Source organism: Ambystoma mexicanum, chromosome 5p (genome assembly GCF_040938575.1).
Source record: "Ambystoma mexicanum isolate Mex_15411 chromosome 5p, UKY_AmexF1_1, whole genome shotgun sequence".
Taxonomy (NCBI): Eukaryota; Metazoa; Chordata; class Amphibia; order Caudata; family Ambystomatidae; genus Ambystoma; species Ambystoma mexicanum.
In genome coordinates, this window is record NC_090930.1 from 238,797,397 (window position 1) to 238,818,997 (window position 21,601).

A 21,601-nucleotide genomic window follows, 5' to 3' on the forward strand; every position below is an offset into this window, starting at 1 on the left:
TGAGTGGCCCAGTTGCAGATTCAGTGCAGTTTCAGTAGTATTAGCAGGGGAGAGGGGGAGGGAAAACGGGGGCATAGAGGAAGGTTTTGAGGTGCTTCCGAACCGGAGATGGTTCTCCTCAAGTTTCAGGGAGGCAGGAAGGCTGTTCCAGAGGGAGGCCCCTGCAGCGGAGAGAGATCTGCCCCCAACTCCTTGTTTGGAGAAGCGGCTGACCCTGAGGGAGTTGGAGGCGGATGAGCGAAGAGCTCGAGAAGGAAGATATTTAGGAAGAGAGAGTTGAAGGTATTTTGGCCCAAGGCCCCAGACGGCCTTGTGGACAATGCAGAGGGTTTTGAACTTGATCCTCGCAGTCACTGGGAGCCAGTGCAGTGATTTCAGTCCTGGAGAAATATGGTCCCTGGGCTTGAGGCCAAGGACAAGTCTCGCAGTCCTGTTCTGGATGAGTTGCAAAGGGCGGAGAGGAGAGGTGGGCAGATTTAGATAGAGGCTGTTACAGTAGTCCAGCTTCGAGAGAACCAGGGCTCTAGAGACAGTGAGCTTCTGGGGGAAGGAGAGGAAAGGAAGGATACCTCCGAGGAGGTGTAGCTGGTAGTGTGACTTCTTAGAGACGTCGGATATGTGAGGAGAGAAGGAGAGTGTGGAGTCGAAGATGACCCCAAGGTTTTTTGCCTTGCAGGTAGGAGCAGGAAGAGGGCCAAGAGAGGCCGGCCAGAGAGCTGCAGGGAAGGAGGGAGTGGGTGTGCCGATGAGTAGAATCTCAGTCTTACTGGCATTAAGGCAGAGGTGGTTGGTGGCACACCATTCCTCGATAGCAGAAAGACAGTCAGAGATGAGGGAAGGAGAAGAGGAGGTCGAGGGTAGCCTGAAAATGAGCTGGGTATCATCCGCATAGCACTGAAAGTTGGGGCAGAGAGCAGCGATGCGGTGGGCGAGAAGTGCCAGATACTGGTTGAACAGCCAGGGAGAGAGGTTAGATCCCTGGGGGACACCACAGGTAGAGAAAAAGATGTCAGAGAGGTAAGACCCCAGTTGGACTTGGGAGGGTCGATTGGAGAGGAAAGAGGTCAGCCACACCAGAGCCTGACCAGTGATACCCAGGTTATCACGGAGACGGTTGAGCAGGATGGTATGGTTGACAGTATCAAAGGCAGAAGAGAGATCAAGCAAAATGAGAACACATGGAATGTTACAGTCAAGGTTCGAGAGCAGGTCCTCACGGATGTTCAGGAGAGCAGTTTCAGAGATAAAGTAAAGTCTCATATATTTCCAGTCTTTATATTGTTAATGTTAATGTTAAAGGACATTTGTACCGCACATTATCACCACCAAAGTGGTCCCCTGGTGCTCTGGCGGCTCTGAAAAGGGGAGGAGAAGGGTTGGGTTAATGGGAAAAAGCTGGAAAAGTGCAAGAGATCAGTGATGTGCTGTTGGCAGCCTCAGCCCGGTGGGTCCGTTGGCTGGGCTTGGGGTGTTTTAGGGTCCGTAGTCGTTGTGTGCTGTTATGCAAGTCTATGTGTGGTTTGTTTTGTTGTTGCATTGTTGTGAAGTTTGTGCAGATTGCTGCGATATTCTATTAACTTGAGATCCCTCTTCGCCAAGAAAAGGATTCACTTTATTATTCCCAGTGTCTGGGAACACTTGTGTACATGCACATTATAAATGTCATATCATATCATATCAGTGTCTTTGTCCTCCTGGCTTCTAACCTTCTATGTGGGTGTGAGTCCCAGACTTGCAAAATGTGGTTAGGCGTCTTCCCATGCAAAACTGAGTGATTCTCAAAAATGTGTCTCCTTCACACGGTCCCAGACCCTCTTAACTTGAGAACTTGGTTTCTGATATGTGTATGGGACCCAGACTCACACAGCAGTGTTTCTCCCCTTTTGTTCACTCTTCTGCCAAGTGAGCTACTGTCTTTGATTCATTTTCAGGTGCCAGACCCTGTCCCTTTGGTGTGGGTCCAACCCTCACACAGTGGCGTAACTCTGCCTGGGTTCATTCTCCTGCAAAGTGAGTAACTGTCTTTGATTCAATTTCTGGGCCCTGACCTATTCTTCCATTTCTAAGATTCACTCTCGAGCTTCCCCGGACCTCCATCACCTTCTGGTACATCCATGTTCTTGTTCTCTTCTCCTTGAATGGTATCAGCGTTTCCCCAGTCACTGTGTTGCTCAGTGAGACCCCCGCAGATTTCTGAAGAGTGGCGGGGTCTGCAGCACTTCAAGTGATATCTCTCTTCTCCCGGCTGTGCATCCTGGCTTGGAAGTGATTCACCGGAGCTCAGGTAGCCTCGAGGTAAGTACTTTGGCTTCCCTCTGTCTGCCCAGTGCAGGCAACCTGTTGTGCCTCCTCGCGATCAATCTTGGGAAGTTTCCCTTTCTCAGGCTGATCTCTCAGCTGTTCAACAGCTGCATTCCCTTTGAACTCCTGCATCAGACAGCAGCCTTCACTCTGACAATTGACAACTCAAGATAAACTAGACTGCTCACTTTGTTTCCTCTGAGTGATCTTTGTTACAGTACTAGATTTCCCCTCTGAAGCGAGATTCTAAGGATTCTTGGATATCTCACATTTGTCAAGTGTATCAAGATGGTAAACTTTGCAACATAGAATATTATTTCTCCCTACAAGGGGGCGAGGGGTGTTGGTATTGGAGAAAGGTGGAGAAATACCGAGTTCCCTGAGAATAATCATCCCTAATTGAATAGGAGGCTTCCCTCCCCATGTGATCCTCCCTTGGTGCTTCACCACCAGGGGGGTTATTGTAATGTGAATGCACCGCCCTGGCCTCATGGGGAAAGGTCTCCTTCTAGGGAGGAAATGGTGACATTCTCAGATTCGTCACAACACACTACAGGAAATGCACACCAGGATGGTGTTACAGCTGGAGGACATTGACAATGATGACTAGATTGTTGACCTCTTTGCATGGCTACCCACCACAAATTAATTCAACATTTAATTAGCTATACTGCTACTGGTCCTCACAGCTATTTGTGCCCTAAAAACAACACTGACCCAATGTAAAGAAAGAAGGCACTGGAAATGACAATAATTGGAAATGTAGGTGATACAACTCATAAAGTGTATTCAAGTGTCATTATTATCAGTGTGGTGATATATTGGAAGTCTTATCTGTAGTAGGAAGGGGGCAAGAGTGGCAATCAGATACGTTTAACCCAATCATATAACTAACACCTATATACTATATATGTAGTTTGTGATGCTAACCAATCAAATGTATGCATACATGTTGTGATTGATGTTGTATTATGACGACGTGGCTGAGGTGCCTCTTGTTTAAAATACACTCACATCTATTGTAACATTGAGAGCTGATGGTATGCTGCCCCGGCCTAGTTTCAATTCTTTGAATGAAGCTGGCTTTTTCCATGCACATTGAGTACTCCGTTATTGAGTATTGATTTTATATGTGTGGGAAATTGAGCCCATATCTACACCATTAATAAGAGGCCTTGAGTTTATAATTTCTGTGTAGTGCTGGGCACAAAGTACTTCTTTGATGGTTTGATGAGGAACTAGACCTCCTGATGGATAATGTAACCTCCCTGTGTTTTCAGCCCTTCCCCATCATTAATACATATTCTGGTATGAACACAAATTTAGCTCATCAGACTCACTAGGGAACCATTAACAACAAGCTTTGGCCATGCTAAAATGAGAACTGCTATCTGGCCATGCAGGGTTAAACAGTAACAGTCATGTATTATTGCATAACTTCTCACAGTCTGACATGTAATTATGGACATTAACACAGTTAACATAGGTTTACCTCTATTTATAGAGGCATCATGTTTATGTTTGATATTACTTAACATGCTCTGAATGAAATGCACTGCAAACATAAAGCAAAGCCTTTATTCATAGTTATGCTTCATTTGAAATTTCCTGACAACACTTTCCAAGAAAATGTAGAAACTCTGCTTTTAATTTAAAGTTTATTGGAAGCCAGTCCTTGGACCTTCTCGCGTTTTGGCACTGTGCAATTCTAATATTGATTCAAAGTTCTCAGGAAATTGAGTCCTTTTGTCGGGTGTTGTCCATTACATGAGAAGGTATCGAGGCATAGTTCCCCAGCACACCATGTTCATGGTAGTTAAACAAAATACAATACAAATGAATACAGCAGGGCACCACTTTGGCACCTGATACTTATGTTAAGTATATGTTGATGTGGCTTTTGTGGCTTTATACATTGCTATCTCTCTGGTATTCATCATCAACACTGATTTATCCTTAAAGTCACATTAGCTAAGAAAAAAAAACAGATACCCTGCCACAAAATGGCTCTTCTTTGGAAAATAATTCACAACCTGCTTAACACATACTTCATAACAATCTTCTTAGGTTCTCCCACAACTAAACTGTGGAAACATCATTCTTACTGGAGTTGCCTAAAACTCTCTATTACCACTGCAGAACATTCTAATTGTAGCTACATGTTTAGCTATATGTTTATTCAAAGGATTCAAAAAGTATGGCCCTAGCAAAGACATCCTGATGTAAATACACTGGCTCCCATTCCAGGGATACATCATCTTCAAGACCTTTAGCATTATGTGTAACCATGTCTAGAGGAGAAACAATGCATTTCAGGTGGACAATGCAACACACAAATAGGAATTAGTGCCAGACTAGAAACTCAGAAATGCAAAAGATTAGAAGACCTCAAGACAGACTTTGCAACTTGAAACAAAAGCCTTGCCAATGTCAGACTTTGTTATTAGTATTCCTTGACAGGCACATTTTCATATTTGCAATTCGGTTTTTAAATCTCCCTTCATCTCCCACAGGAGCTACAAACCTGTTCAGCAAATCATTGGATTTCTGGGTGCATTGAATATGATATGGCACACATTTACTTTATCTCCTATCCCTACAAGCCCAATGTCTTCTTCCCAATATCCCATTACTTCTTGTCAAAGTTGTATTTCTATACTTCCAATCTGCACTTTTGAGAACAGGATGTTGACTATAATTCCAATGAGATGGGGGTACTAAGTGGAAGGCAGTCTCGGCAGGACGCTATCAAACCTGATAGGATTTATTGGACTGGCCTGATAACTCAGTGATCATCTTGGTAACATGAAGACTTTATACTCTGCCTCTTTGTGCATAGTGAGTGCGTAGTGTGAGAAGTGGGTGCTAAGTTGAAGGCAGTCACAGCAGTCTCGGAAGGGCTCGGACGTCCTGAGACTTTTGGTTGCAGGAATTGGAACACTTTGAACCTATAGGCAGAGGTGAGTAACACAATATAAGGTCTGACTGTTTCACTTCATTTTCCTTTTTTCTTCAGCGATACCCATTGTGCTGTTTCGAAAGTTGAAATCCTACAATGCCGCTGAAACAGATTCATAACCTTCGAAGAGACATACAACTAGCCAAAGCACCTGAATTGTTTCAAACAAATGTTAGTCATGTTGGCAGAAGAATCAGGTCTGCTTCCCCTATGGCCATGCGCCCAACCGAGTGTCACCCATCCAGGTACCAAAATGACCATCTACTTTAATGCGCAGGGAAAGGGTGTCGGTAAAAAGCTGACTACAGAGTCTGAGCAGGGAAGAGTGCCATAGACGATTGTGAATCTATAGAAATAGATAACAATAATTCACTCTTAAACCTGTGTCTGTCGTTGCAAGCCGACATCCATCAGCAACATACAACCCCTTATTTGAACATGGAGCAAGGTGTGGAGCGTATTAACTTATTCACTCAAGGGAGCGGCATAAGAGGGTCATCAATCCAGAGACGTCTTGCCTCCCCTCATTTGACAGGGCTTTTAGATGCCTTTACCCAAGACAGGGGGGTATGACGAATCAACTTCTGCTGCACCAGTGGTCCAGGGATGAATATCCGTTTCTAAACCATCAATCAGCTCCACACCTCTAGTACACCAGAAGGGTCCCGAACAGATTGGGAACTCTAGCAAATTATAAACCTCCTCGTCAATTTTTTGTAACAAAGACGGTGCAGCAGGCTTATCTCTGCAAGGTTGTGAATCGTTGGTTAGTTGCAACGCAGGAAAATACAATTATTACCCAATGATAAAAGGGCTGTCCATTCAAGGTTGTATACACAAATCTACTTTATCATTATCACAACAGGGATTTCTAGGACACTACAACATACAACTCACCCTGTAAAGCAATGCAGAGGACAGACAGATTCATAGAAGGTAAAGGGGTGCACTCTGGATGCTGACAGGAGGACAACGGGGATAGATCCACAATGTACCTTGTGCTTGTGGAAGTTGTTGGTGTGCCAGAGTTCAAGATGGGAGACAGCTGCGGGTATCAGGTGGCAGGCAGTTCGGCGAGCGAGGCTGGATGGACAGCTGCAGCTGGTCTATATGGTGGCTCAGGGTAAGGAATAATTGTCTCAGTGCTGGTCGGGGGTTCTGAAGCACTGGTCGAGGTGTCTTGGATGGCTTTAGTGACTGCGACATAACAACAGTCAGCAGTGCAGTTGGTTGCAACTCGAGGAGCTCCACGGACTCAAAAATGTCCTTTAGGGTGGACGTCGGCAGATGCTTGTCAATGCACTTCTCCTAGTTTCTTCACTGTTTTTTTGTTGTCCTTTAAGACGGATGGCCCGAAGCTGAGTAGAGTGTTGCAGACAGATGCCTTGTCCTTAGTTTGGTTCATAGACTCTCTGGCACTTCCCACCTAGGAAGCTTAATGCAGAGCCTAGCAGGCCACGCTGTTTGCTGGCTGGATATCCGTTCTGGAGCTGTTGTAGGGTCCTCTGGATGCAGTATCTCCCCCTCTTCCCTAGGAGATGTTTAGGGGAGTGATCCTCTTCCCTCTTGGAGTTCCTGGCCTTACTTCACTGGTGGAAGTTGTAAAGCAGGCTGTACCTTCAGCCAGGTTCCAATGCTGAGTTCTTCTTGTTACTCCTTGCAAAGTCTTCAGATGATCTGCCAAAAGAGGGGCTCAGCCTTCTTTTAAAGCCAAAATGGACCCTACGGATTGATGTAGGCTAAGCCTACTTCATGAACCAAACCGGGATCCCCACCAACAATCTCCTGTATGCATAAGGTCATAACCAGACCACTTTGCAACAGAAAAGGTAAAGGGGTGAAAACATGTGATACTAAGTCCCACCCACCCATCTTCCTGTCTGTTGTGGATCAAAGGGTCTCTCCAGTTAATGGAGCTCTCTGTGGTTCCTGATTGAAGCGGCAGTTCTGCCTTTAAGAACAGACTTTCTGTCTCTGTCAATCCACATACTTCTCAAAGGAACCCCCCCTCAGGGATGACTACTGTAAGCACGCAGTCCCAGACATGACATATCACTGTCAATTGATACTGAAGGTGATAGCTGGCATCAGGTTGACACAGTGCCTATGAAAGGGTGTTGGGGGTTTTCTGTCTCCTTGTTAGCCTCTGGAGTCATGCCCCATATGGGCCTGTTTAAGTATAGTCTATTTGTATGTTCATTATTTTAATTGCTGCCACCATCTGCAGGGCCTCAACAAAAAGGAAAGGGGCAAGCCACAGAGCCTTTGTTAGTTAATTAGGCTGGCCATGGCAGGAGGAAGGTTTTGCCTTCCCCCTTGTAAAATGACATAGTGTACTCTTGGCTGTCATATTCCAACTTAATCTGACAGGAGGGACTGCGCCTCTACCCAGTGTACATAGGTCTATGTGTATGTTGTGTGGCAAGCATAGTAGAATGTGTGCAGATAAGCCCCACACATTTTCAGGCGGTTATCTACCATCATTACATTTCATTTAAAATTCCCAAAAAGCCCAGGTGAGTTCACACCCACCTTGCGGATATTGGAATTCCTCACAGTGAGTGACAATGGTGTTTCTTCATGTCAAAAGGAAACATAGGCCGGAACCACAGGCCCCCCATATGGAGCTCATATTTCCCCAGTATTGCGTTCGCTTCACTGGCTGGCGGTTAGCCAGCGCATCCTTTTTAAGGCTATGTGCATTGTCCATCAGGCTATCCACACCGAAGGAGCAGAATTTCTGCAGGCCAAATTTCTCTGTTACCTTCCTGTACAGGATCTTCGCTCCTCTTCCGCTGACCTCTTGGCTGTCCCGAGGTTCCGGCGTACCAGGATAGGCAGCAGAGCCTTCTCCATAGTCACAGCTAATCTATGGAATGGTCAACCTTTCGCAATGAAAAAAATATCTAATCACCTAGCTTTCCGAAAAGCTCAGAAAACTACTCTTTTTTTAGGCCTTCGTATTGTGGCCTCATTAGCATTGGCTCTGTTCTCCCTCTCTAGCGCCATGATGCCTTCAGGTGGCCATGCGCTGTATAAATGGATATAACATAACGTTAGTGAGCGGAAGAAAACGTTTTGCCTGCCTTGGACAACAAAGCCACTCACTTTGCTTTAAAAACGTTTTCTTAAAGTGTGCAACTTCCTTTCTAATGAATCAGTGAAACAGTCTGACCCATTGGCGCAATTGTTATTGCTGGTGAAAGACTCCTCTGAATTGCTGCCTGATAAATCATCCACAGAGCACAATACCGGTGAGGGGAGGGACATTAAAAAGAGGTATTCCATTATAACAATTGCTGAAGCCGAGAGACCAAGTGAGGTCACCCCGCTCCAATCCACTTCTTTAAGTGGCTAAGAATGAGCGGTCCAAAGACTCATTGTCCTCCAGAAGAATGATGTGACAAAGGACTAAGTCAAACAAGGGAAGAAGGGTACAGATAACCAACCAAGACTCAAGTTCTGTGGAGGAGGGTAATGCCTTGACAACGCCAAACATCCAGAAAAGAGTGCCATTAACCAAAAAAGCATGTAGGAAGGAGGAAAGAAGGTTAAGATCGGAGGTCAGAGAGGGTAATCTGACCTTACATCTTTTAAGTCGACGTGTTGAAAAGAGATCCAAGAAAATGTCTTCACTTGCTGTTCTGTGCAGTGATGAACCTGAGAAGTTAGGCAAAGGGTTCCAACCGCTATTGCTTCAGCCACCATCAACACTGGGTGTTATTGTAGAAAACCAGAGAGTTCTACCTAAGACTACTCAGGAAACACCAAAAGTTGTAGTGGTTTCAAAAAATTAAACAAGCCATTTGCCCTCAACCACATATACTAATTAACATCTTTTGAAGACAGTGAACAACCAGAAAAGCACTTCTGACATTATTTGGTCACCTTCCTTCTTTGTGTGTGCTACAGAGTATAGATCTTGAATACATAGAGCAATTGGAATATGGGGTCTCTACGTACACTAAGTTAAACTGTCAGGACGCAGAGGTTGTCGCATTGGTGTGGAGTAGTGCACAATCTCTATTGAACTGGGGTTTTGAAATTGACCATGTGGTGCAACATAATCTGATTAAATACACATCTCCATCTTAGCAAACAATCAAGCAGCTGCCACTCTCATACCTCCTATCACCAACCCTGAGGATACGCCTATGGTGAAGAATCATTGGGAATGGTTACTGTTCTTTCTAAATGTCCCTGAAAATAACATCACTATATCCTCCTGCAACACCCGTGGCCATGCTCATTTATTTATGGATGAGGGATCATTTGATCTTCTCCTAAATTCAGATATAATTTTACTAGAAGAGTCATGGCTGACTGGCAAAGTTATGTTTGATGTATTTACAATCTTTAGTAGCCTGGCTAGTAGGGGTTTAAAAGGCCGACCAAGTGGGGGTTTAATGAGGTTGTGTTTGAACAAATCTAAGACAAGGGAGGTATCACAGTTTGACCCTAACCCTAATGTTTTGTTGTTGCATGTTGAATTGTGGGGATGGTAGAGCACTAGAATGTGGAGATCACCGCTCTGATCATTGAGCAGTATGGGGACCCTGCTGCCGGTGACTAGGTTCATGTGAGATAGTGACCTTCCATCTCAAATAGTGGTTTGAACACAGAAGGGTTTGAACCTGTGTCACACTAGCGCTTGGTTGGTTATGAGTTTGCACTCAGCATTCTTTACTAAATTTGTTAGAATCACAGAAATGTCTAGTTGCTTTATAGTGTGTTGATTTTAATTGTACAGTTCTGCCAACACATGCTTTGACCTGACAGTGGTCATTTTCAAGGCTGTTGTAGGTATACATATTGTGCAATATTATGAATGATGTGTTGTAAGAAAAAAAAACAAATAGTGTGAACCAAAGCAAGCGGTTTGTGAGGAGACCAGTGTTTAGTGTAACAGGTTGATTAATGTGGTGACATGTAAAGCAGTGTGGTGCAAATAACAATTATTATTAGATGCATGACAAACATGGTGATTATATTGCACCAATGTAAGTTATGAACATTGTAGGTGACAAAGTGAACAGAACAAGTCAAACATCCAAGATTGTTTTACAGATTTGGTTTAGTAGTTGGGCACAAGGTTTGTCATAGCATAATTAATTAATATCCATGACGAGAAGCACCAAGGAGAAAGGGAAGGGAAGGAGGGACTGGAGAAAGTGTTTAGATGATGCTGGTCTGGTAACCTGGCCATGTAAATAACTGGACATAGTGTGGCATGTGGGTAACAGTCCTTACTGTGTGGTAATTGCGGGACAACACAACAAGTGTTGATTAGGTGCGCTTAAGTTGAACCTCCTGTTGAATAACAGCCTGTAGGGTAAGCATACATTGTGGTTAAGTACTGTCAATGCTAATGAAGCAGTGTGGTTTGTAGTGTGTGTGCAGGCCTCACAATGGCAGACTGGGCTAACTATGCCTATAGTTTTGGGAGTGAGTTCATTCATGTTTTGATTGGGGGAGACTTGAATTCTAGAGTAATCGGCAACAAGATATCTGACAAAGGTGTTTTTACAACCGACAATAATGCCATTAAGCAAGTTAAATCAGGGTCCGCCGTGGGTCGAGTTGTTCAACGATCTCCAGGTCACCATGATGAATGGAACTACTCCTGTGGGCGTTCTTCCTGCACAAACCTGGAGTTTGGCTAACAATTCTTCCTTTATAGATTACTTTTATGGGAGCGAGAGGATTGGCACGAATGCCAAGTGCATGTCGGTAAACTTCACAGATTACAGTGATCATGTAATACTGTCTATTACTTTGAACATTAGTGAAGTCTGTTGTAATAAAATGGATGTGGTTGGTGAGATTAATGTGAACAGAGGTCTGAATTGTGTGGGGTGGTTGGATCGTAATATTTGGGCTGTAACAAACTATATGAGCCTGGAAAAAAGAAAAGAAAAAACATAAGTGCCCGGCTGACATCTTTTACATAATTTCATTACTAGCTCCTTTTTAATAAGGAACATTGCACCGTACTTCAGAGCCAACATTAACTACATCCACCAGTATGACAGTATGATATTTGGGGGAAAAAGACGACTGAGACAGGAAATAAGAAAGGTCTCGAAACTGGCAATCGACCCACTCTCAAAATGTTCCATAGTAAGAAACCTAAAAAACAAATATCGTAATTGGAGGCAGCGTCATTGTATGTCCAACGTTAACGCGGTGTGGAAGAACCTTTATGAGGTGCTAAATAAGAATAACAGTAAAAAATGATGGCATGCTTTCTACAACAAGGGAACATTTTTGGAAGGAGCACTCATTAACATAATCTCGGGCGAACGATGGCAATCATTCTTTTCAGAGAAATTATGGCATGCCCATCTCTGAAGTAAATCCCCCGGGCAGCGATAATACAAGAGGAATGTAGAGAGGATTTAATACTGATAATTAGGAAATTAAAACAATCAAGAGGTCTTGGTCCAGATGGGGTCTGCAACATTGCCCAACGGAAACCTGGTTTTGGAAGGATCTAGAGCAACCAGTTGAGAACGAGAGTAGTTCTGAGAAGTAGAGCGAACTACAGCCCATAGCCAAGTAATTAGGAAGCTTCAGATACTCACTGGTGCAACAGGGAGAAAGGCAAAAGCAAAGGCTCATTGACTGACTGGACCTTTACTAAACATGACGGGAAGTGACATTTGATCAGAATGTTTATGCAGCATTCACACCTGCATTCGCCGTTGGAGATTGTCATAAATGGCCCATCAGCCCAAGACAAAGTAGGACCAGCGAAGCGAGGGCATTGCACGGACTATGGACCATTAATGGCCATCACCACCTATGAATGCGAGCATGAGTGCTAATAGCATCCAACCTTGTGCGTCAGCTGTTCCCTTCATGTAGCAGCCCCTTCAGGAGTTCGAAGATTTGAACAATGTAAGATCGCTGCCACAAAAACGACGATAGACTGTGCAAGGGGTCACTTGCCACTGTCTATTGCAGCCGTGGCGTGAGGAAGAAGACCTGGGCAGCCGGCAGTGGCAAGGAGGTTAGCGCATGGTTAGGGGATAAGAACAGTGAGCAGATTCTTGGAGAGAATATTGGGGGAGCTATCAGTGCTCTGTGATCTCTGTGATTTAACTATGCTTTCATGCTTGGCATTTAAGGGATCTGATTGGCTGTCTCCCTCACGACAGGTGCAAATCCGATTTTTTTAAGAAGCTTGTTATTGTGAACATTCCTCAAACTGGGTATACCTAACACAGCGTAATCCGTAATATATTTGCATGAGAAATAGATGTAGATGGGAAATGAACAGAGTTAGGGATAAGTTGCCCACATCCGATATGACCTGCAAACGGTGTTTTACTGCACAAAATATTCCTTCAATGTATCTTTGCTCCAGGGCAATGTTTGGCCTATCCGTGGTCATTTGCCCTGGTGGAAAAACAATTGAAAGCATATGTTGTTGCACTTGGGAAATGTTTACCCTTGTGCTGATTACTCATGTTCCAATGCAAACTTTCTATAATATGGGCGGGAACCAGATTTTTCTTGAAAATGTATCCAGTGTAAGTCAATTAGTAATGGTAAAGTGAATCCTAATAACACTTCCTACCACGCAGCAGTACAACTGGAACCTATTTTTATCTGTAAACAAATGAGTAGTTCTCTCACATCCTACCTTTGCAAATGTGTAATGCTAATTGCAGAGGATTATAAATAAAACATCATTATAAATTACACACTGCATCATGACATCAATCAAGAGAGCTACATTTAGAAATACATGCACAACAACTCGTATTTTCTATCTATTTTCTTGGAATAGCAAGTTTCATCTGTGAAACACAGGAAAGTATTAGAAGACTTTATTAATAATAATAATAATAATAATAATAATAATAGTTTGTTTTTTACATAGCGCTTTAATCTAACGTGCATTACATAGGACGTTTTTGCATAGATTGCTATCATCGAGTTGTACATCAGCAAGTCACTATCATCGAGTTGTACATCAGCAAGTCACTATCATCGAGTTGTACATCAGCAAGTCACTAGGTCTTCCGCTTGTTTGGCTTTTGGACTGATCTGTCCTCATACTGAACCCTGGTAGCAGCACTGGCCTAAGACCAGCCACTTAAACGATGCACCCTCAAATAATAGCCCTACTGCTAAAAACCGACACAATTGCACTTGGAATTGGAATGAGATGCTACCTGCATTTTCTCCCAGGAGGGCACAGGGGGAGCAATTTCAACAGTTGAAATATGCAACCGAAAAGACAATTTCTTAAAGACGTATTGTGACTTTTAATGGGTATTCTTAAACCCTATGTCTGAAAATCCATTACATTTTTTTGAAGGACCGTTTTCTAAAAAAATGGTATTCCCTTTACGACACTCTCATTTGTAAGTGATTTACTCCTGTGTGGTCAATTCAAGCTTTTGTGCGTTTTTGCAAAATATGTTTTGCTTTGCATTAACATTGCTTCCAGCACCCAACATCCAGAGAAAATAGCAGACCTGCAGGTCCCCTACTCAAAAGGCCCTGATGCCCCCGGGCCTGATGGTGCACGTTACAAATAAAACAAATATAAATACAAATACAAAAGGATAGTGTTCTGAAATCCATTTGGAAATATTGGACAAACTGCAAAGGAACTTGCAGGCAGTGCTCCGTGTATTTTGGAATCTGGCATGTCACAAAGCACTTTGTCCCTTCCACTGAAGACTCTATTCTATTTAGTTTCCGCAGGTTGGGAGACAGAACTTGCATTGTGTGAGGTGCACTTCCACAGTTGAGGTCGCATGCACCTAGAAAGAAAAAAAAAGACACACTCTTAACGTTTTGCTTGTGGCTCTTATTCGAAACGCATCTGAATTGTGTACAGATGATTGCACGTATGCCCAAACAGTTCACACCATGCCATTTTGATCATTTCCACTGCAGAGTGCACAACAAAGGCAAAGCGTGGAGTCACCTTTACACCACTCTTCTGCAGTCCACAGAGCGAATTGGGTAAATGTCTATAGACATGTACGCATGGCAGGCATCATTTAAAATGAATCCACCTAATTTTTGCTGGTCATTTTCGCCACCAAGAAAATGTCACGCTATTGTAAACATTGGAGTATTTGTGTGTCAAAAAGGAGAAGGGGACATCATAAATTACGCAGTCTTCCATACAAATAGATTCGTATGTAAAATGTGTACTCATTACGTCTATATATCAATTTTAGGTTACTTGTTAAGGAACATGAACTTGTGTTTTTTTTCAGACTACAACACATTGTACAAAAAGTTAGACTGGAACATTTGGCACCTTGCAGACATCCATCATTCTTACCATTTATGTGGGGTACATGTTTTGAAATATGCTCGGACCACAAATTGTTGAAGGAGATCTTAATCACCAGGGGATTGAACAAAGCCTCGAATTGCATTAGAAAATGTGTTACCAATGTCCAATATATTCTAATAATATGCCTGGGATATTGCGTATGTACCAGGAAACAGAAACAGTGGGGGGAGATTGCTTATCCAGTCTAACTGACAAGGAGGACGATTACAATGAGTGCATGGTTACCAATGTTATTGTATTTATTGTTCACTTGTTAGGTGCTTATACAGGAAGCAAATACTGTGTGAAAGCGCCCACAGGGCAAAAGGGAGAGGTCATGGGATTGTAGACAATGTAATTACAACAATGTCAAATAATGAAATACAACAACATAAGAAGAGACAATGGGCAGGGGAAGACAAACCTACTATGCATTGTGAGTCTTCAGAACGTGCAAGTGCAGAGGGGAGAGGGGTATGGGATAGGTGCTGTGGTGCTCAGGAGAGCAGCAGGTGAAGTGCTATGAAGAGAGGTAAGTGCAACCTCCAGTGGTGGAGAGTGAGCCAAGGCAAGTGCAGAGGATAGACAGCTGCGGGGATGATAAGATGTGGGAGGTCAGGACCCTGAGGATGCATAAGGGCCCTGCACACCAGTCAAGCCACTGTGTAATTAGCAAGAGAGAGATGGAGTGAAGGAAGAAGTAAAGAGGAAGGTGTTGAGGCTTTTCCGGAACTTAAGGAGGAGCTGCTGAAGATGAAGAGGGAGGGGGAGACTGTTCCAAAGAAAAGAGTCTGCTGAGGAAAGCTCTATGTTTATCAAACTGCTTCACACGCAATGAGTCTGTGTCAGAGGAACGCAGGTGTCTAGAGGGGGAGTATTTGGTCGGAAAGAGTTACAGACAGAGTGGTCCCTGGCCTCAGACAGCCTTGTGGATGATGCAGAGGGATTTGAATTTAATCTGTGCTGCGATCTGGAGCCAGTGAAGACTTTGTATGGCAGGAGAGATGAGCTCCCTTGGCTTGAGGCCAAGGAAACGTCTCCTTGCCCTATTCTGGATTAGCTGGAGGGGCCGCTGAGTATACAGAAGTTGATTAAGGAGGAGGTTTCTGCAATATTCAAGCCTAGAGAGAACCAGAGCCTGGGTAACATTGATTCTCTGGAGGAAGGTGAGGAAAGGTAGAATTCCTTTCAGCAGGAAACGCTGAAAGTGGGACTTCTTGGTAATGTCCTGAGTATGAGGGAGGAAGGAGAAAGAGGAGTCGAAGATGACTCTGAGGTTTCTGGCTTCCGAAGAGGGAGCAGGGGGGGAGCCCATGGAAGAATGCCAGAGTGAAGGGAAAAAGTTGTGTGCTGGGGTCCTAATAGGGAGGATCTCTGTTGTGCTGTCGATGAGGCAAATATCATTAGATGTACACCAGCCTGGCAGTCAGAGATGAATGAGGGGGCAATGGCATCTGTGGGAAGTTTGAAGAAGAATTGTGTGTCATCAGCATAGCGCTGGAAGTTGGGGGAGAAGGAGGAAATGAGGCATGCCAGCAGAACAGGGTAGATGTTGAAGAGCCAAGGTGAAAGAATGGGGCCCTGTGGAATGCCACATGCGGAGGAGGACGTAGGGGAGCAGAAGGTGCCCAGTATGACTTTGGAAGAGCAGTCAGTTAGGAAGGAGGTAGGCCAGTCCAGTGCCCGCTCTGAGATACAGTGTCATGGAGCCTTTTTATGAGGATGGGGTGGTTCACTGTCTCAAATGCAGAAGAGAGATAAAGGAGGATTAGGACAGGGAGTTGGAATCAAGGGATGCAAGCAGTTCTTTATGGGTGTTCAAAAGGCCCGTTTCTGTGCCTCTGGCTGCTCGGAATCCAGACTGATGGTCGTGAAGACCACCAACACATTCAGTGTGGTAGTTAATTTGGGTAGGGCCAACTTCTCAAGCAGTTTCCCCAGGAAAGGGGTGATGGAGTTGGGGTGATAGTTGGACAGGCAGGAACGGTCTCCTGACATTTTTTTAAGGATGGAGCGCCCAATGGAGTGCTTAAGGGAGGATGGAAAAGAACCAGTAGCAAAGGAGTGGTTACAAAGATCAGCAAGGGCAGGGGCAAAAGGGGAAATGTTGTCCTTGATGGTTCTGGATGATCAAGGGGCAACCTGTTTGGATGTGACCTTCATGAAGTTGACAACTCTGATTACTTTTTCTGGAGAGACATAGCTGAAGTTGGAAAAGGAGGAAGGAGGAGGGTGAGTGGTCAGGGGAGGGAAGGGGAAAGTGATGGGTTGGAAGAGTGCGTGACAAGGATGTTCAATATGTCCTGGGTTTTGGAGGTGAAGTGAGTAACAAGTGCATTTCAAAGGGCCTGGGAAGGAGTAGGGGCAGATGACACTGCCGATGGGTTGGCAAGCTCCCTGCAGATTTTGAAGAAGAGTTCAGCCATGTTTTTGGATGCTCCAGATACTCGTGCTTAAATTATTAACAATAAAGCAAGATATAGTATCCAAAGAAGAATGGGACAGATCTATGATGGAAGAGCATTAACTGAACAAGGTAAAGGATGCCATACTGATGTCACTATATGAAAAGGGGGCACAATCCTCACACTGATATAGGTTCAAGGTGCGCACATTTCAAAAGAGCTAAAGATTCTTGTAAAGATTGTGAGAGTTTTGTTTAAAAAGGCAGATGTTTCCTATGGGGAATAAATGTCAGAATCTTATTTCAAGGGCCCTAATCTTGGACAATAAGATATTCCTGGGTACAAACTATGATACAAATAGAGTTACAGAATGTACGTTTTTTTGGGAATGTTTATTACATGTATAATTCCAAGGTTTTCAATTGTTTTCAAGGCAGTGGGATGAGCTTAAGAAGCTCTTAATGGGAACGGCTTTACTAAGGGCAAAAGGATACTATCACAAGGCAAGGCTTGTGGACAAGCCTTCAAACTAAGAGTATGGTCCTACTACATACTATATCCCAAACAGGTTCACAATTAAACAGTAATATTGCCAAACACCTTGCCTGGAGATCTTAAGGAGCAATGGCATTCAAGATCCCCATTATTCAATCCAGTTACCTAAATTATCTGGGATCTGCAGTCTGCCTGTCCTTGTGCAACTCACATGCAAACATTCTTGGTGTTGATTATCAAGTATATAGAATACTATGTTATGTTATGTAAATGTATTAATACTGTGTACCTAGAGGCCCAGAGGCATGTGGGCACTTTGCTCACACAGGATATTAAACACAACAACATACTTATACAGGCTAATACAAATACAACCCCAGCCCACCAACTATCCAATCAAACACTGGGATAGGCTTGCACTAAACAAATATGATATGATATGGCATTTATAATGAGCCTATACACAAGTGTTTAAAGGCACGAAAATACATTTTTAACTTCTACTTGACCACTTCATGTGATTTAATACCGCTCGGGTCCAGCGGCAATCCATTACAAGCTTAGATGCTGCAGCAAAAAAACGCACCTTTACTGACCGAGGTCAATTTAGACCTTGGCACCATCAGTAAGTTATTATCATTAGCTCTCAATGATCTCAGCACCGGCTTTTCTCATTTCTTAGCCTAGAGTACATGGATTCTGCCATGTACTCTGGGCTGGTCCCTGCAAAGCACTTATGCGCTATAGTTAGCAAGCAGTGAGATATTCTGGCAGAAATAGGCAGCCAGTTCAGCTTTTTCCTGGCGTCAGAGATATGTTCTCTTTTGTCAGTCCTTTTACTGCTGTCACTGCACTATTTTGGATCACCTGAAGACTTGCACTGTCCCCTTTATTAATTCCTACCAGAAGACTGCTACAGTAGTCAACGTTTGCACTCATAATGGCCCTGTCCACTGTAACACAACTTAGTTTTGGAGAGATACGGACGTATCTGAGACGATAGTTTGATGTGATATGCTGATATAAGCTATTCACCTGTGCGTGTATATTCAAGGTTTGATCCAGATATACACCCATTGACTTCACCTTCTGTTTTGTGGTGATCCTACATCCTGCCACCAGAAAGTGTTAATGCTCTGGACCCAACTTGTGTATTCTATTTCCTGTGCCAACCACCATCAACTCTGTCTTCTCATCGTTTAAAGCCATGCAATTTTTGATCATCCATGCCTGAATCATCCCATAAACTGTACTGATGTTATTTACATCCTCATTGTACACCCCGGATAAAGGTATTACACAAATCATCCGTGTTGTTTGCAAATCACACTCCCTTATCCTCAAGCAAGTGAAAAAGTGGTACACTGAAGATATTATATAATGACAGGGAAAGGCATGCACCGTGGTGGACCCCATACTGTAATTGTTCTGGGGCTGCATCTATACTGCTATTACATACCATTGCAAGTCAGTTCTCTAAGAAAGACTTCACCCATGTTGCTGACCTACTAGAAAAAACTGCCACCTTTTGTAGTCTTTCGATCAATAAAGAGTGGTCCATTAGATTGACTGCGTCGGACAAATCTAAGAGCATGAGCAGTATTATTTGCCCATTGTCAATAGATTGTACCATACTCAATGTGAGATCCAACAGGGCAGTCTCTGTTCTATGGCCTGGTCTGAACCTAGACTGCCACTTATTCAGGATGAGCATATGGCCCTTTGGGTATCGTGCATACAATGGATGGGGATGCAGAATAACTGCGATACCAAATAATCGAACCAACTCAGGAAGATGGGAAAGGTGCTGTTTTATTAACAATTATCTAAAACAGGGAGTTTACATGAACATCAACGGACATTTGCTTGAGCTCTCAGTAGGTTTCTCATAAAAAACATCCTTATCTGCAAAACATAAGTCAGGCATGATGTAGTGGAAAATAAGGAAAAACCTATGAGGATTATGATACGTTCAAGGGGAACATCTAAGTATACATTCTATAAGGACTGAGATTGTGATTGGATGTCTGCTGTCAGGTGGACAACCTACCACTACCTCTAAAGACATATCATCTTCAACATTATTAAGTATACAATATATCATTGGCTCTCAAACTATAAGGCCCTTTATTATACGGCCCTCTGTAATTGATTGGCATGCTTGTGCCATGTATGCCACGTATGGAACATTCGATTCACTTAACAGCACATAAGCTCAGACCCAGGTGCCAGGAAGTGGACTTGACTTTACCTCCCCACCCAATTAGCCCAAAATCTCTCATCACCCATGCCTTCTACCATCTAGATTGTCTTTGAACTTGGCCTTGCAAAGTATTCTTGTCTCTGGGAATATATTCTTGTCTCCTGGAATATATGGGAGTGCGAGCGCTCACTATCGTTGTTCTAGGACTCCACGCTCAACTCTATTTCCATAACTGACTCACATGACAGGAGACCACAATTTGGTCCATTTTGCAGCATTTAAATGTCTTAAATTAATAAACCCTGGCACGCTTGGTGTTCTTTCTTTGCACCTTAACATGGGATGATTCAGCTTCACACATTTACTGTCTTCAAGAATAGATAACCGACCGCTGCTTCAGTTTTGATACCAGGCCAGACAGCCTCGCCATTTGTTTCCACAATCTCAGCTTATTCTTACTGTGACACAATTCTCACCTTTTCTCTCCATGAATCCTGGCTTACTAAATTCATGACACCGATTTTCAGTTTCTATACAATGGCGGCTCAGCCTACAGTCTATTCACTCCATATAGCCAGCTTCTAAGATTACTTAATCTACTTGCGTTACAGCATCACACAGTTCCCTGTCAATCTATTCAAGGAGTATGCTGACACCTTACCTCCTTGGGTAGTACAATTTGTTAATTAATCTTTTGAAGAAGCCTATGTCCCTGCCAACCTCAAGGAAGCCTGGATTATGCCTCTTCTGTAAAAGGAAAACCTAGATCCATCAATACCAGGTAACTACAGGCCTATAACCAATGTGCTATTTTTACTCAAAATTATTGACAAGATTGCGTACATACAGAATCAGAATTTGTGGACACTAATGAATTACTGGCAAGTGAACAATCTGGATTTAGGGCCAAACATGGAACGGAGACTGTACTCTTTGACCTTCAGGCAAATATTGCTAACATCATTGAAAAAGGAAATCCTGATTTAATAATGTTGCTCAATCTTTCCTCAGCATTTGATCTTATAGATCATGATCTCCTGGCTGAGAGACTAAGAACAATTTGTAAATGCTCTTCATCACCCATAAACTGGTTTAAATCTTTCTTGGGCCCAAGAATGGCCGCGGTAGTAAACGGCAACTATAGTTCGCTGAAAACATTGCTTACATACGGCGTTGCGCATGGTTGGTGCTTGTCACCTCTACTCTTTAACATCTTCTTCAAACCTTTGTGTGACATGCTTAAAACCATGGGAGTCCAGTTTACAAACTACGCTGATGACACCAAAGTGGTCTTTGAACTGAATGGGTCATACAAAAGGGATGTGATGAGAGTTAACAAGGTGTTTAACACCATACAAAAATGGATGGCTGATAACTCCCTTGCCCTTAATGAGGCAAAAACGGAACTGCTAATCCTTGGCACACCTCAGAAAGTAGGTAAGCTTAACCAACAAAAATGTAAGATTAATGACAGCATTATTGAAGTATCTGAGCATGTCAAGACTTTGGGAATCTTCATGGACTCTCATCTTTCGTATAAAATTCATGTGCTTTCTACACAAATATCCTCTGGGGATACAACCATATCTTTCTGAGAAAAATGTAACTCTGATTGCAGGAGCAATAATGAATTCCAAGTTGGATTATTGTAACAGCCTTTTAATGGGCACGTCTACATGTAACATCACAAAATTACAAACTATACACAACGGTGCTGTAAGGGCCGTATTTGGACAAAATAGATGGGAAAAAATATCAAAAGCCAGAAGAAAACTTCACTGGCTTTAGGAGGAACAGCAAATAAAATTCAAGTGCCCAGTTATCATCTACAAATGCCTGTTGACGTCCGCCCCAAGCTATCTCAGTAAGCGACTAACCAAGGCACCCGTTTGTAGAAGTCGTCGATCCAACAATAAAAATATCCTACAACA